The sequence below is a fragment of the Falco punctatus genome, assembly GCF_963210335.1.
Source record: "Falco punctatus genome assembly, chromosome: 3".
Lineage (NCBI taxonomy): Eukaryota > Metazoa > Chordata > Aves > Falconiformes > Falconidae > Falco > Falco punctatus.
In genome coordinates this window covers 118409064-118426190 of record NC_137582.1, presented here as the reverse complement: position 1 = coordinate 118426190, position 17127 = coordinate 118409064, and the positions used below count along the sequence as shown (strand labels likewise).

At 39.9% G+C, this 17127-nt stretch overlaps 1 protein-coding gene across 6 annotated transcripts in view; it reads right to left on the bottom strand.

Moving 5' to 3' along the window:
- The window catches only part of THRAP3 (thyroid hormone receptor associated protein 3), a 35344-nt gene that overhangs the window by 17427 nt on the left and 790 nt on the right, over positions 1 to 17127 (bottom strand). For 3 of the 6 annotated variants that reach the window (XM_080381923.1, XM_080381920.1, XM_080381918.1), the window contains exons 2-3: positions 12780 to 12845; positions 6071 to 6156 (exon numbers count right to left, since the gene is read on the bottom strand). The gene's annotated coding sequence lies outside the window, so the exon portion shown is untranslated. Of the gene's footprint in view, positions 1 to 3262; positions 3399 to 6070; positions 6157 to 12779; positions 12846 to 17127 lie in introns of all 6 variants that reach the window. The other 3 variants (XM_080381919.1, XM_080381921.1, XM_080381922.1) reach the window with 3 other exon arrangements.

Below are 17127 nucleotides of genomic sequence, written 5' to 3'. Positions count from 1 at the left end.
TACGTAAGTTTCATTCACAATATCAGAAGGAATTTAGTTAGCATTTAACAGAATTCCTTAAGAATTTCTACAAAAAATCTACATTTTCTTCCTCTCAAAGTCAGTAAAATATTGCATAGCTATAAGTAATTTGGGCAGAGGGGAAAAGAAAACAAAAACAAAAACAAAAAAAGGAAAAAATCAGCCTACCAGTAGATTTACAGTACTGCTTTTATCTGTACATGTTCAACAACAAAATTATAGTTATGGAAAAGTTTCTTACTTTACTGAATTACCACTCAAAGTGGATCTGTACACAGTGTTACTGATATTTTGGAATTTTATAGAGAATGCATGAAAAATGATACTATGAGCACAGAAAAGTACAGACACACAGTTTCCAGATTACAACTGAATGTATTTTTTGTCAGGAAATATCCCCCATGTTAGCAAACAAGAGTTTGTTTTGGAGTTGGGACAGATTTGCATGTATATTTGATCACATTTGATTGATTTCTCTGCAGATCTGTCCATCTGCACTCCAAGTCAGGAAAACAGAACTCACTCTCATTCGAAGCTTTAGGTTGCAACACCCACATTCACAAAATTAATGCCACCATGATACTGCAAGGAAATCTGACCTTAGTTTTAATCAGTGCACTGAAAAGACAACTTGCTTTTATACTCTTCTATCCTTTTATTTAGGATTGCTGAGCTATCCTTGTCCTTTCAAAAACATCATTGGCAGGTCACTAAGACTTCCCAGAATATGAATTATTGCTATTTTGCCTCAACTTGTATTTCCCAAAACCTGTTCCAAAATCATCCATCACTAAGTTATCCCAGCTCCAGGTAGAGGTGGCATGCCTATAAAGATTTAAAATCTGTCTTTGCATTTCCAGGATATGTCTAAGGTCTGTGCAGTGTAATAAATCCAGAAGCAGAAGTTTAGGTGCTTCCAATCAAGCAGACACTTCAACTGCAATGCTGTTAATAAAAACTTATTACTGGATAAACACAAACATGTTTTAACTAAGAGCCAGATTTTTATTAGTGTCTATTTCTAATATGCAATCAGCACTTCAGCTTTAAATCATCAAATATCCTCTCTCATGTTACTTAAGGAAGCTCAAAATACATGAGTTATAAAGGATCATATAGTAAAAATCTAATCAATGTTTTTATCATATACAGCAGTCCACAACTGCCAGTGCCTTTGAGACAGACCCCTTAACAATCCGCTCTATTTTAAGCGACCACAAGTCCTTGGCCTCTGATACCCTGGGAGAGAATAAAATAAACATTGTGCAAGTACATGAGATCACAGAGCCCCCAAGAAAACTGAGCATTAATAACTGTTGTGATGGTCCAGAGATGACATCCTGCAAGTTAATTATTTATTTCAATGGCTAAAAAGCATCTCAAATCATGAAATGAACAAAGAGGCATTTTGACAACAAACACTCTGCAATATTCATCACCCACATTATAGAAGAGGAAAAAACCTATGATTGTTCTGGGAATTAGGAAAAGGATTGTAAAGACAAAATTTGCATTAACTGAATATTGCATAAAAGTTATCAACAAACTTTTCTGCACAAGTAAGAGCCAGGAAGAAAAAAGGAACTATATTAGTACAACTTTATCCTTTTTTTCAACTACTGATGACAAATAGACACATTTAGGTATATGAATGCAAATGATCAAGTACTTCTGCTGCTTAATCCATTTTAAGCAAATTCCAGTGGACTGACTTTAAATGTCTTCACTTCACTCCAAAGCCAAATTACATATATAGTTACCGAATAGTCCAACTACTGCCAGGGCACTTTCAGGAAGAGCAGAACGCCCGTCGGAGCAGCTGCTGGGAAAGTGGGCTGCTCCTCATCATGAGAGCTGGTACTTTCTAGAAATGGGAAGTTGGCTTTTATTTTAAAAATCACGTTACATGTTCCCTTTCGTTATACTAAAGATGCTATATCAATTCAACTGAAGTATTTTAATATATTCCACACTAGAAAGTATGCAAGGGGGGGGCGGGGGACGGGACGACACAGGGACAGGACGCGATTGAATGTTTCCTGTTCTGTTAGGAAAAAAAAAATAAATCACACCAGGGATGAATATCAAAAAGCACTACCACTGAAGAAGCAAAGTTCATTCTTATGCATGGTTATTTGGTTATTTTTCAGGGAAAGAATGTGTGAAAAGACCATTTGTAAGTATCTCCTTCTAATTTACTAAGTACATCTGTTGAAACAGCAACATTTCCTAGTCTGTTGGACAAAATCAAAGGTTTAACACAGTAAACCAAAACATGACAGAGAAGCAGAAGAAACAAATAGTAATAGAAACTACTAGAAGATATAGGAAGCTTATCTAAATTGCCTCTCCAAATCAGAGCACTGCTCCTAGCTGAATCCTGAGGGGCTCTGACATGATAAAACCAGAAAAAAACCCTACATTCTGTAAGAAGATTACAAATATATCCCATGAACTGTGTAATTTCAGAATAGCTCTCTACTAAACGACAACCCTGTAGTTCAACAACTACACTTCAACATATTATCATCTATTAGTTACTTTTAGTTACACTGAACTCTGTACTGCTTGAAATATTTTAATAGACTTAATACAATTAAAACAGCTTTCACCACAGCTCTTCTGTTGTGTCTCTTCTGAAATAAATAATTTTCCAAGAAAAAGCATGTGGTTAGAGCCAACTGACCAAGTACAGTAAAAGTGGCAGTAACTCCCAGTAAGTCCCAAGAGGGCCCCCAAAATAGATTTTAAAGGTATCACTTGCTTCGAGTTGTTTAAGAGACTTTGTATTTTACTTTGATCCACAGCACTTACTAGCCAAACATTAGTTTGGTATGTGCGATGTGTGCCAAAAGGTCTTGTCTTAGGCGGTTTTTTTAATCTTTGTCAATATTTTTAAAGTTGATTCATTCCTAACAAGTGAGGTAATGCCTACTAGAATAGAAACTGAGTTGCTCTGCTCTATCAGCACTCAAAAGGTTAAACAAGCTAAATATTGGAGTCTTTTTGGCTCCCCTGTGTCAACACTGCAGTTGCAAACTTACTGTGATATGCATTTAGTTGTTCTAAGAATTAAAGGCTGAGTCAGATAAAACGTGTTCAGCTGGTAAGCAAAAAAAGATCTGCTCTGAAAGAATCTTTTCTTACAAAACATCCTAAGCATTACTCTGATTTTAAAGAAAGAGATGCCTGTAAATGAAGCAAAGGCCAACTGTGAAAGCAGTGGTGGCTGCTCACTTACCTTACCACTCAGATTTTTCCACTGCACAGGATGCTGTGGCCCCAAAGCGTGCACAGGCATACAGCCTCAGAGCTCACAGGGGGATGCTGCTTTTTGAAACACTGGAAGGTAAAACGTGCCTGGTCCTGAGTGGGCCCTGCAGTAGAAGCATTTACACAATGCTATGGAGACTTGTCATTAGCAATCTGCTCTGCCAGACGTCACATTCCCTTCCTGGTTACAGCTACAGAACTGCCTTCCCATGACACCAGCTCCACTTCTACCTTGAAAGGGGCACAGTTGACTCCTGCTGCCTCATCAGGTCTCATCTCCCAGCAGACACAAGCGTGACTGCACACATCTGGAAGGTATGTGCTCCTGGAAACTTAGCCAGAAATTTTCAAAATTGTTCTTTGGTTTGTCTTTTGTGAAGACCCAGTTATAAGCTTGCTGGACAGCTAGCTTCTTCCCGAGTAGCGTAGTCCTGCATCCAAAAATACCAGCACTGATCCCGAGTGTGCAGAGTTTAAAAGTTCTGGTAAGATATTACCCTACTGGAAAACAGACATTTGACAGCTTGTTTATCTGCTATAAAACTACACTGTGTAACATACCTCATAATTCAACACACACCAAGTCTGAAGAAACAATCTGTATTCCAAATTAGTTTGCTAAATTTACTCGTATCACGCAGATTTAAAATTAATTACATTTACTGCAAGACAGATCTGACATCACTGAAATTGGTCAGCAAAGAAAATAGTCAATCTAACCGCTAGCTGTTTAGTTGGCTGAAAGTACATCACCAGTGCAAATTATTCAACATTATTTTTATTATTTTTTAGATTCTTATTGTAAGAAATGTGGACATTTCTGCAGAAATCATGAAAATCTGCAGCTTCCCACATGCTGTATGACTAACACAAAGGTGTGAAGTTCAGCCTTGTCTGAAAACAAGTACAGCCAAAGCTTCATTGAACAGGAAGATTCAAACTGGCAAACACCATCTCTTACTGGGGCTAAACTGTTTTGAATCCTACTTCCTAATTTATGGAAAGTCAGAGTGTTTACTTGAGCTGCAAGAGTCTTTGACAGCAATTAGTAACTTAAGTGAATTTAATTCACAGGAGAACACTGCCACATTACTTACATTCCTTTCTTGGCATCAAGGATTTCCCACCCTGACCCCAAAGGCATACACCTGGAACTCTTAAACCTGTTTCTTGTGAAGGAAAGTGAGCAACACAAGCTGATCAGTTCTGCATGTAGTTTTAGTAATACTTATAGAAGCTTCTTCATTCTGGCAGTTCTTGAGCTGCTTTAAGATAACTTTTTTTTTTTTTTGCCACACTACAAATGGTGCCATTCAGAAAGGGAAGACCCTTACAAAAATGCAGTAGAGAATGAATTCTGGTCAAGAACTACAAGACTTTTGTCTTCTATAAAAATGTTGTGAATCTTTAACATCTACAGAGGAAAAGCGATAAAAGCCTGGTTTCTAAGCACCTTATCCAAATAGAACCCATATTGCAAATTGTAGGCAACTCAAGTCATCTACCAAGCAAAGACAAAAGTGAGAGTCAACCCTCTTCAGTGTTTAACAGTAAACCTTTGTGGACAGTTTTCTTCAGAGATCCACCTCTACTTCTTAAAGAACTAAAACAAAAATTAACATAGATGTCTCAGTATTTCTGTTGATGTGCAGTTTGACTAATTACTGCCTTAGCAACAAGGCCCATGCAGAAAGCTCCCATTCTGCCAATACAATGAATTATTAATCTACACTCTAAACTTAATCCATGCCATGACAGAGATTACAAATGTTCTGTTTTACAAGAACATTTTTAATCCAGACCAATTAGTGACCCCATTCATACGAGCCCTACTGACAAATAAGGGGGAGGTTGAGATGGAGAAGTACAGCCTGGAAGCCTCTCACTCTCAAATTTGCTGAATTCCTAAATTTTTTCCTAAAATTTGCAGGCTACAGAAGGAAAGTTTGCCTTCTCCATTCCTAAATCCTCAGAGCAATCCATTAGACTACTCAAAGAGGTGAAAACGATGGAAGAGCAAATGCTCTTATTATGCCACCAAACGGACTTTGCTCAGAAGACAAACTTTTGTCATGAAACAGTGGCAGGAAAGTTAATATTTTACCTGTTTTAGGTCTCCAGACAGAACTCAAAATAACAGTTCAACTCCGCTCCACAGCAGTGAAAAAAAGTCACTGTCAAGAGTCTCTTACCACTGTACACTTCCACAAGCTACCACAGCTTCAAAACTAAATTATTCAGAAGAGTTAACGAGAACTTTTATGGCTACTAACTCAAATTGCTGCAACACAGCAGCAAAAATCACAGCAAAAGAACAAATGTTTGGGGGAGGGGGGAATGGGGGACAACACGGACAGAATATGGGGGTTTAACACTTTAGATCAGTATAACATTTAATAACCCAGCCAATTAAGGTATATAGGAGGAAGGAGTCATTTTCTCTCAAAAGTTACCAGGGTGTAAATCCAAAAGTCACTCAACATAGCATTAAAAATGTAGGTACTACTTCTTCCAGAACATCCAAGATTTCACAAAATTATTCTATTTTACCCTTGTATTTACCAGCTATTTGGAAAGACAAGCCAAAACATTCCAAGACATGAGGCTGAGTTGTTTCTTCAAAGCCTGTACAGTCCCTTATGCACAGCAGTATTAACAATGAAGAAAGAATTCAACTGATACAGCCTAACTTCAGTATGCCCAGGCTAGAAGGCATATTCCAAACCCCACAACAGGCAGTTTTACCACTTTTGAAGGTTTTCTATTGTGTGCCTACCTGCTTGAGCAGGTTCACACCTTGCACCCTTCAACAGTCAGGTTTCACTGTCACAGCTTTGTCAATTAGGAAATCAGGAGGCAAACCTGAAATGAGAAGAATACGCATTGAAGCATCTTTGTATGTACATTGCTGTACTTACTGCCGGCAACGACCAACAGAAGCCTAGCTTCCTTAAGCTATCATCCAGTGCTGTACCCACACTGTTCTTTGTATCTTAAGTATTTCAACAGAGCACATACATTGCAAAAGTTCTTTGCCCACTTCACCATGAATACTTTCATGTACTTTTATGAAGAACATAGTTTTTAAAGCGTTTTTTCAAGCTTTCAGAATTTTAAGTCTGCTTATTCCTTCCTTTCTTCTTCCACCTCCCATGCCTCCCATCCCATCTCCTGTTATATACATACTAATTGCTGTCATTACATCTGTACAGCCGTACTGAAGTAAGTTCTCTCAGCTCATTTGTACGGTCTTACTGGATTCGGGACTAAGGATTTTCCCATATTGTTAAAGAGAATCCACAAGCCAAGAGAAACAATTGTTTTCCTGACAAATTCATCCATCAGCATATCGCCGTCTTCAAAGGGTGCCACCAGTCCACTGTGAGCTGTTTTGACAGGTCTACAATTACATTTCAGTATCCTTCCATGCACTGTTAGAGGGGTATAAGTTTTAAAAAAGAAAACAACAGTAAACATAACCTCATAAATTACTCCATGTTATTAAATCTCTGATCTAACAGCAAGAATGTAATTTACTTTCTGTTCAACCATAAAATAAACTTGTTTAAAGCTATTAATTTCTTCTGTTTACCTCACTGAAAAAAGGTTTCAAGGCTACTCGAAGATTATACTTTCTCTGAAACAGCGATTAAGTCCTATTCTCACCCAAGAGGGAAGGTGATATTGCAAGGTTTACTGTTTTCTAAATCATGCTTACCAATGTTTGAAAACAAAGACAATTAAGAACACCACAGACTTTTTATTTTTACTATTGTCACGTATCCACCTAAACATCCATGAAAGAGTGAAATCTTGACTTTCACCTTACAAAGACCTTTGACATTCCACCTTTCAGAGTAGCTACCAGAAAAAAAATATTGCCATAACCATTTTTTTTCTTGTTTTGTGATAATGGGGTTTGTTTTGGTTTTTACCTATGCCCCCAACATTACCACAAAATTTTGATACGATCTGCTGCACACAGGTGTCATCCAGATCAAAAGTTGGCTGAATTCTCATTTGTAGGACACTGTTCTCATATTTAGAGCACTACTACAAAAAAATGAACCAAGACAACACACAACAAGCAGTAACAGCTAACCTTTCTTCCAGATATGGAAAGGAAAGTAGGAAACGTGCTCAACGCTCTCTGCTGAAGCAGAAATCATATTCCAGGAGTTTCTTATTCCAGAACACTGTAAAGAACATTTCTATATGCCAAGACACGGGTCAAACGAAGAACATTTCTAGTTTTCACAATGCCTTTTTCCAGGAATTTTTCTCCTATTTCCAACTGGCCCGTATTACTTTATGACTGTCTCTTTCCATCTTCCACTCTTTTTTTTCTGAAGTCTTTCAAGCAGTACTCATCATTATTTCAGACCTTTCACAGATGTTAAAGCAGAACAGAACCACCACGGCCCTGTACAGAAAAGCCACCTGACAAAATGTTAAGCTGGTATCACTCCATCTCAAGCATGTCATCAAGGATTGCTGTACCCTGCACATAGCACCACAATTTGCCAGCTTAGAGAGAAAAACACAGCAGGTATGTCCCTACCAAAAGAAACAGTTTCTTTGTCTTCATATCTGTCTATAATAGACTGAGCATAAACACTAAGAACATTTGGAAACAAGTGAAATTGTTTATGTACATACCTTACAAGTGTGCACAGGGCTGTAAAACTCATTAGTTTCATTTTATTACACAGCATTTACAAAACATTAACTTGCAAATATTACATATTTTGTAAAAGCATTTGTAGAAAACACTATATAAACTGCCATAGGAAAACAAAAATTTACTTGTTCCTTTCTGGCCAGCTTATTTTGCTCCAAGATCCAGAGCAAACAAGATAGCACCTCATTAGAGAAAACATTTCTGTCTGAGCATCTTGTCATTCATTTAGTGTTCGCTAGCACAAACATTCAGTTTGGGAGAAACAGCTGAACTGCTATTTGCTCACAACAGCCTTCATTATCAGGGAACAAAAAAAAAAAAAAATTCTCCTTCAGCCAGCTCTGTAATTTATAATCCTGAGCTCCAAAACCCAAACAAGATTAGTTAATTCTACAAAAAAAAAACCCAGAACTACAAAATGTCTTACAGTGTACTCTGTATAATAAAGCAACAGCAATCACTACAAAAACACATTTTTAAAAAGAAAGTCACAGAACTACATAGTAGAAAAACAGTTTCATTTTCCACACAACAAGCTTTTTAACATCTGGATAAGATACCTGAAAGGCTTACATCGATTTAAACTGTGGCAACCTTTGTCCTAGCCAACAAACTGCTTCTTTACAACTTAAAACCCCAGAAGATAAAAATTATTTGTTGCTGACTGACCCTAAATCCCAATTCATATGCTACGGAGATATCAAAGATACTGGAAAGCGCTGACAGAAGTGTCAGCACTGTGTTCCTTTTGAAAGCGCTGAAAATAAGAAATTAGCTATTTATAAACTTAACCTTTATAACCTGTTATAAACAGGCCTAGCAGAGGCAGAAAATCTGATCAAGCAATTAAAAATCCAGTCCTATACATGATCTTGTAATTTACAACCCTGTAAAAATCACAACTTCTGTGCATTTTAATTCATCTGCCTCCCAGAGAAGCAGAGGAGGCAAGTGGCACCTGCAGATATGTCCCAAGACTTGGGTAATAGCACTGTTAAGAACTGCCAAATATTAGTGAAGATACAATGACAAACTACAGGAAATAAAAAGTGTCAAATAAAATGCAACAGTAACTAACAACCTTCAGCATCTTTTAAATTAATTTCAGAACAATATTGTTTTAACTTAACTATCTACCTACAGAATAAGTTTCACTATGTCCAACACCAAATTACTTGGTGAACATCGAGTAACACTGATATGAACAAGTTGGTTAAATAAGCCAAACATGAACTACTGGACTCATGTAAAAACACATAAAATTATACTAAGTATGGTCCTCAGTATTTTCTCTTGCACTCGGGCTCAATATACTTAGGAAAAGCAGCCCGACACCAGTGTCAAATCAGAGCAATCTTTGTTTACTAGACATATACCTGGCAAAAAATAGAAGAGCTATTCATTTTTTTTATTATTTTCTGCAGCAAGTGCCCCCAAAAGCTATTTTTCATACTGCGCATTAATTCCCTGGAAGGACGTGCAGTCCAAGCAGCACCTTGCACTTGCTGAGACTGCTGCAGGGATGGCAGCACGCTGGCAGCTCATGCAGAGGGACACAGCCAGAGAACGCCCTGGAACCCACCTCCCTTCAACCCAACCGCAATTAGCACAAAGACACACGATACCTGCTCTTTCCTTACGGCTCCCAGACCTATCAGTTCTATCAAAGAGCAAATCAAAATAATGACAATAGCAGTTGGACAATCATGAATCCCTACATTAGATTAAAACATGAAAATAACATTCCTAAATCAGTTAAGTCTGACAACCATCAATATACCAAAGAACTAAAGCTCCTCTTCTAAAAGAGCAGTCCAGAAGCACGGCAAATTAACCTTGCTGTGCACGACAGCTACGTAAAATCTATTTCCCAGTATGGTGGGGTTGCATGGCAAGATTTTGGTAGCAGGGGTGGCTACAGGGGTGGCTTCTGTGAGAAGATGCCAGAAGCTTCCCCCATGCCCAATGGAGCCAATACCAGCCAGCTCCAAGACAGACCAGCCACTGGCCAAGGCTGAGCCCATCAGCAACACTGGCAGCGCCTTTGTGATAGCGTATTAAGAAGGGAAAAAAAAAAAAATATCTGTGCCAGAAGAGAGGAACGAGACAGAGAGAGCAACAACACTGCAGACACCAAGGTCAGTGCAGATGGAGGGCAGGAGGAGGTGCTCCAGGCACTGGAGCAGAGATTCCCCAGCAGCCCATGGTGACATGCTGTGTCCCTAAGCCCGTGGAGGTTCATGGTGGAACCTGCAGCCCAAGGAACACCCCATGCCAGCGCAGGGGGATGCCTGAAGGAGGCTGTGACCCTGTGGGAAGCCCGTGCTGAAGCTGGTTTGCCGGCAGGACTTGTGACCCCAAGGAGGACCCACACTTGGAGCAGTGTGTGAAGAACTGCAGCCCATGGGAAGGACTCATGTTGGAGAAGTTCATGGAGGACTGTTTCCCATGGGAGGGACCCCACACTGGAGCTGGGGAAAAGCATGAGGAGGAAGGAGTGGCAGAAACAATATGTGATAAACTGACCATAACCCCCATTCCCCTGTGCCACTTGTGGGGAGGTAGAGAAATCAGGAATTAAATTAAACCCGGGAAGAAGGGAGGTGTGGAGGGAAGGTGTTTTTTTCTGATTTTAATGGTAATAAACGAAATTAATTTCCCCCAGTCAAGTCTGTTTTGCCCATGATGGTAACTGCTGAGTGATCTCCCTGTCCTTACCTCGACCCACAAGGCTTTTGTGTTTTCTCTCCCCTGTCCGGTTGAGGAGGGGAGTGGTAACAGTGGCTTTGGTGGGCCACCTGGCATTCAGCCAGGGTCAAACCACCACACCCAGCAAGCCTTTTACTGCAGCTGCACAGGATTTTGCTATCAAGTGGAAAAAAAGTTGCAGCTATCCACATGTCTGAGCACACTGGAAGTGCCAGCAGTAACGTACAAAGTACAGAAAGCAGACGCTGGCTTAGCTAGCTCAGAAATCAAAGTCTAATAATCTCACTTTTACTTGATTCTTCCTTTTCAAGCTAAGGTTTGGTCTTGCACCAAAAATTAAGTATGCTCTTGATGTCAACAGGGCACTTAAGAGGAAGAAAAAAGAGCCACCTGCATAGGTCCCACTGCCAGCCTGGTGGCCTGCAAATTAAAATTCTCTTTCTAATCACGCAGTTCCAGTTTCATTAGCGTAACAAAATGCAGAACAATTCCTCTTTCTAGATCAAGTATCCCGCGTATGTTTTCAGGAGATTAATGACACAAATTAAAGCAAAGCCTACAACTACACCTACCAACCTCCTCAACAAATTTTTTTCCTGGACAGCACTGCTAAAAACAAAAACAAGAAAAAACCCAAACCAAAACACTGTGTTCTATTTTACTACATGCCAAACACGGTTTGAGGGGAAAAAAAAGTTCAGATTATTCTGTCATAGCAAGAGAAGTACTGGTTTCTCAACAACAGTTCCAATTTCTCTCTAGTCTATATGCTTTCAAAATTAAGATTTTCTTTCAAGCGTGTTTGTGTTTTCACACAATTAAACCAATCCCTAAATAAATAATTAGAAGCAGGTTCTACAGAATGGTTGGCAGACTATTTACAGGTTCTTCTAAAAATAATTGATTCTACAGATTGCAGTGCTGAACAGTCTCTTTCAAAATAATTTGACCAGCTATAAACACCAATAACTGACTTCAATTATGAAACTAGTTACTTGACAAAAAATACACTATATATCTTTGAGCTGAAAAAGTCTTATGTTGTCACTCAGACAGTTTAGTGAACAGGGACCCTCAAAGAAAACAAATTCAAGAAAAAGCTGATTAGAAATCTGGATGTTTTTGTTACAGAAGTCAGGCAGTTGGATCTTCTGTTAAACACAGAATAGAACCATCCATAATATAGAAGAAAAAAAGAGGAAAACCTATTTCATCAGCTTTTTGCTTCCAAACTTATACAGCCTGGGAACAGAAACGCAGAAATTTCAGGTATTTCTCAAAACTAATGGCTTCCTCACAGTGCAACCCTACTATTTTGAGCAGTTTTCGAAAGTGAACCCTTGGATCCTTGTGCCTGTAGTTTCAGGACCCCCAAGAGAAGCAAGAAATTATCCAATTTATGTAAGAAAACTATTCAAAAATCAGTTAACCAAAGAATTTAAACTTGTGCGTAATTGAAGTTATTGTGCTACTCCCCACACAGCAATGGAAGAACAAACTGTGACCTCCAGTGAAGTTTTCAACCCTTTCGGGTCACTGCAGTCTGGAAACCAGCAGATTCTGCACACCAGCATTTCCTTCATTAGTGACCACAATGCATTTATAAAAATGTGAAAGTTACGCTTCCAAAGAAATAGCAAGTCATGTAAAAAACAACTGAATCTGGGGCTCTTTGGAATATCTTCTGAAATACACAATATAGTTACAGCCAAAATTGAGTCTGTCCTAAAGGCTTACTCTCTTCACACATTTAACCTATGAAAATACAAGCTCCAGCAACTTTAATTTGTAATCTGCAAAAATCAAACCATTCACATATTTATTCTCAAGCCAGCACCTAATTTATCTCTACCTTTAACCTGAATCTCGTTACCTCAGGGGAAAACAAGGAAAAAGATTTCCATGACTTGGTGTAACATTAAAGGTTCTTTAAAAAATATAAACGAACATGGAGCTATTGTAAGCACAAGCCATCAGGAACAGGCTACCCCTACACTCTGCTAGGTTATGGAACAGAGGTAAGTAAATGCCTGTCCACGGAAATTTTGTACGTATGGAATAAGGTTATTCAGTTTTCAGCGCTGTATTTACATACCTTGTATAAGTCTCCCATCAATTATGTTTCTGAATACTGCTTTGTTAGAAGCGATTGAGGTCTCACCTAAGTAAAAAAGGGAAAACAAAATTTAAACCAATCACGATACTGACAAATCCTCACATTTTACAAGCATAGGAAAGGATTCTGATTTTAGCCATTCATCCCAGCACCATTTCCCAGTAAAAAAAAAAAAAAAAAAAAAAGAGGCTGACAAATTTACTTAACCTAATCAGATAGTGCATACACAGATCTTTAACTCAAGAAACCAATCGCATCCACAGCCCTACAGGACCAATTAACTGTAATAATTTACACAGATACACAGGGCCTGAAATAATAAGGTACACAATACCCACAAGGTATCATGTGTACAGCCCTCTGTTAAAGTACAAGTTAACATCATTAATACTGAGCCTAATTCCCTTGAGAACAGAATTTCCGCTTATCATGCCCCACACCCTCCAAGCCATCACCTTTTGTGCTCTCAGAGGCACCTATGGGGTTACTTGCCAAGCTTTCCTTTCTTCCTTTCACTCAACCAAAGGTAAAAGTGAACTGCAGGCAGCAGTGGGAAGGACATACACAGGCTAGCTGTGCAAGCTGCAGCACCCCTCACGTTACAGCAGGGTCTTTTTTGGGTCTTGTACAGCTACCTTACACCGTAAATCATGACAGGCTAAAAATGGCCAGATGACAAATTTGGAGATGAAACTATGAGCAGTCCATTCGCTCTTGTTTCAAAGGAGCAGTAGCCACAAGCAGGACTTTGCAGAGGCCTCCTTCTCATGCAACAGGGGAGAAACATATAAAGTATTTTCATATGTGACAGGAAAAAAGAACGCTGACAGAAAACTCTGCCTGGGATAGGAAACAACACCCCCACCCCCTGCAAGGATCCAGTGCTCCTGCAACGAGGCTGAGTGTCATCTCTGTGTGCCATTAATTTATTATTTTTTTTAATGGACACGACAGCTTCCGGGTTACCATGGAGTGAAACAGTGCAAACACAATTCTCAGCTGGCACGAAATGTAATCCCATGATTTTACTATTCATAGCTCTGACATGACAATGCTAAATTAAGCAGAAACTCTTCTCCAGCCTAATAGCAGTGACTACCTCAATCATTTAGCCTCTGTTTTACTGTGAAGAGGGGAAGGATATTTTCCTTTATGGTAAGAAAGACTCCAGACCTACAAACCCAGCCTGCCACCCAGAAACAAAATGGCACCTACTTGTTCCCAGACACCACTTTGGCATGACTCCAGCATGAACAGAGAAGACAAGATGAGCTCTTGTGCTACATCTAACAACTTCTCCTTATCTTGGGACCGATTACAGAAACCCACAAAGCAGTTTTAAGCCATGCTCCCAGGCTTGCCCAGCAGCAAGCATCTGCTGAAGAGCCTACCAGTACAGGAACAGGGGTCAGCTCAAAGCACAAATACAAGGCACAGGACACACAAGGCAAACCAGCACAACCCCATCTCCTACCATTAGCTGTTGACACAGCCTTGCAGGATTACCTTACACAAGCTCCCCCAGGGATCCAGAAGAGCTTTTGCAATTAACACCACCGTTCCTCTCTCTTTCAATGCCTGTGGCCTAAACTATATGGCTAAATAGCAAAAATCCTGCCACGCAGAGGAACTCTCTGTACTAGCGTAATTCAGAGGAAACCATATGACCCAAAAACCACGTTACTGTACTGGCACATGCAGCCACCAAACACAGCTCAGTATATTGTGAACTTTTCCACATATGGAAAAAAGTTCATGGGCTATATAGCTGCTTAAACAATTAAGAAGTTCCGACATGGCAAACTGTCATTTTGCAAAGAGAAAGTCAAGATTCTGGCAAAACTGTACTATCCTTTTAGGGAGCTAGTGATACAACCACAAAGGGAACAGTTTTACAATGAAAAGCATCCTCAGGATGTGCACAGCACTTCCTAGGTCTCCCAAAGCAATATTTGTCTTACAGAAGAGAAAGTGGGAGCAAATAATAATAATAATAAAAAAAACTACGAGAAAGTGGGAGCAAATAATAATAATACAAAAACCCTATTACATCTGCTGACTTGCATGGATTGTCACCTATTTTATACATGTAATGTTTTTGTTTTCTAACAGTAATAACCATGTCAGAAGGTGTTCACCAGCTTTTCTGTAGCATTTAATCTCAAAAGCTTCAGCTATGAACCCAGGCCTGGCTTTAACACAACATTTTCTTTAAAAAATTCCTGGCTTAAAAAGGTGGAGAAACCAGCAGACAGCTAAATTATATTATAACTCTAATAACAGAATACTCATTTAATTTACAATATACATAATAGAACTTTGCTTTCATGAAAACAAAACTGTAAGTTAAGGCCGGGGGCACACTGCAGCTCTGAAATCACAGCAGACAGGGAAACCTCTTTCCAGACAGCACCTACTGAAACAGTAAGAACAGAACTATACTTTTCAGATACAGAGCTTACAGAGAGATGTGGAATTAGCAAGGCACCTCAAAAAGATACCGGACGGACTGTGCTACAGATGCCTCCTTACCATGGGCAGGTTGTTCCTTTACAGTAAACTGGCAGGTAGAAGGTTTCCCCTTTTGATCCCTGGACAAAGAAGGATGTAAAGACGCGGGCATTTGAGTCAGCAGGCAGTAAGGCCTTCTGTACCCTTGCCGATGACAGCATGCTGCCCCTGCGCCTTCCTCCCTCCCACCGGCAGGAGCCCCAGCTGAAGGGGAACAGTGCAACGCTGCAGCCAACTGTTCAGACTCCAGAACTCTACAGGCTCCCCGTGCTGAGATCGTACAATTTGCAGACCACACCGTCTCACATGTAGTCAACACTGATTTTGAAAAGACATCTCAGGACACCAAGGCCTATCTGCTGGAGTACCGACTTGGGAGCAACATTTATAACCAGCAATGTCAGCTTCTTAAGGACTTAAGAGAGAACTCTTAACATTGACTTCTACATGTCCCTCCTTGTTCCTCCTGAAGTAGGAACAAGTATTTCACAGTAGGGAGGATGCAAAACAAAAACATATAGCAGGATACAGAGAAAAATCAGATGTAATCACAAGGCCCTAGACTCTACATAGGATCCTATGTCACAAAAAAATACATTGTAGATAGCTCTCTACAATAACTGCTTTATTTTATCCTCTTACCTGCTGTTAGATTGTGCAACTACCAATGCAGTTCATAAAGTCAGCTATTTCCTTACTCTGTGCTGGACATCTGCAAGGTGTCAGAACAAGTATACAGAACTAGTACACGCTCCAGGAGAAGGCACTGTTATGTCTAAATATTCCTTTTTTCTGCCTCCACTATATGCTCCCTTAAAGGCAATCTGAGAGGCTACACTTCAAAACACATTTTGAAATTAATGGAAATTGGGTTATGCAATACAAACCCAAAGAACAGATATCCTCTTCAGCCACAGCACTTGAGGGCAGCGTCCACACAAAAGGCACATCAAAAACACACCTAAAACATCACATTGGCCTTACTGTAAACACTGATGTAACTACCTGCCTTTGCTACGAGTGGGAAGCCATACTGCAAGAGTCCTTTGCAGAGAATAACTGGATGATTTAATTGTCTGTGCTCCTTGGAAAGAGCATCCTGAAATTGTCCATTTGCTGATGTGACCCTGCAGCCTCTGACACATGTGCTCTGTGCTGATGCTGCTGCAGAAGCAGCAGATAAAGGCTCCTCTCCTTCCACCTATCAGCTATAAGACAACCCATAACGTTTTCCAAGCACTTTTATGTATTGTTTATTTCAATGAACAAATTTGTTCTTATGCCACAGCATCAGTGCATCACTGTATAGACACACCTATACAGCATACCCACACGAGTTCCCCACCTGACAAGCCCCCAGGAAACACTGTTGCACACACTCCACCACCCACTCCACCTCTATAGAGTCCTCAACACACACGAGCACACAGAAGTTAACCTGCACCTCCCAAGGCTTCTACGCACAGTACTGCTTATTCCAAACTTACCGTGTCACCTTCTGGCACATAAACACAATCAGAAAGACATTCAAGAGGAAACTACGGTGACAATTACCTCGTGGAGTGGAGACTTTGAAATATATTTATAGAAACCTCAAACACAATATCTCCAGAACAACAAACCCCTATCAGCCTGGTGAAAACTAAGATGCAGAGCTCGGACGCGCCTCCGTGCCACTGCAAAGCCCATTCCACCGCATCATTTGAGGCTCTACTAAACTTCACTCTTACACAATAAGATGCGAGCAAAGAAAGCGAAGGACGGCAAAGCACACCGTGCTAAGCGCCGGTGCGTGAGCCCTGTGACAGCTAAACGT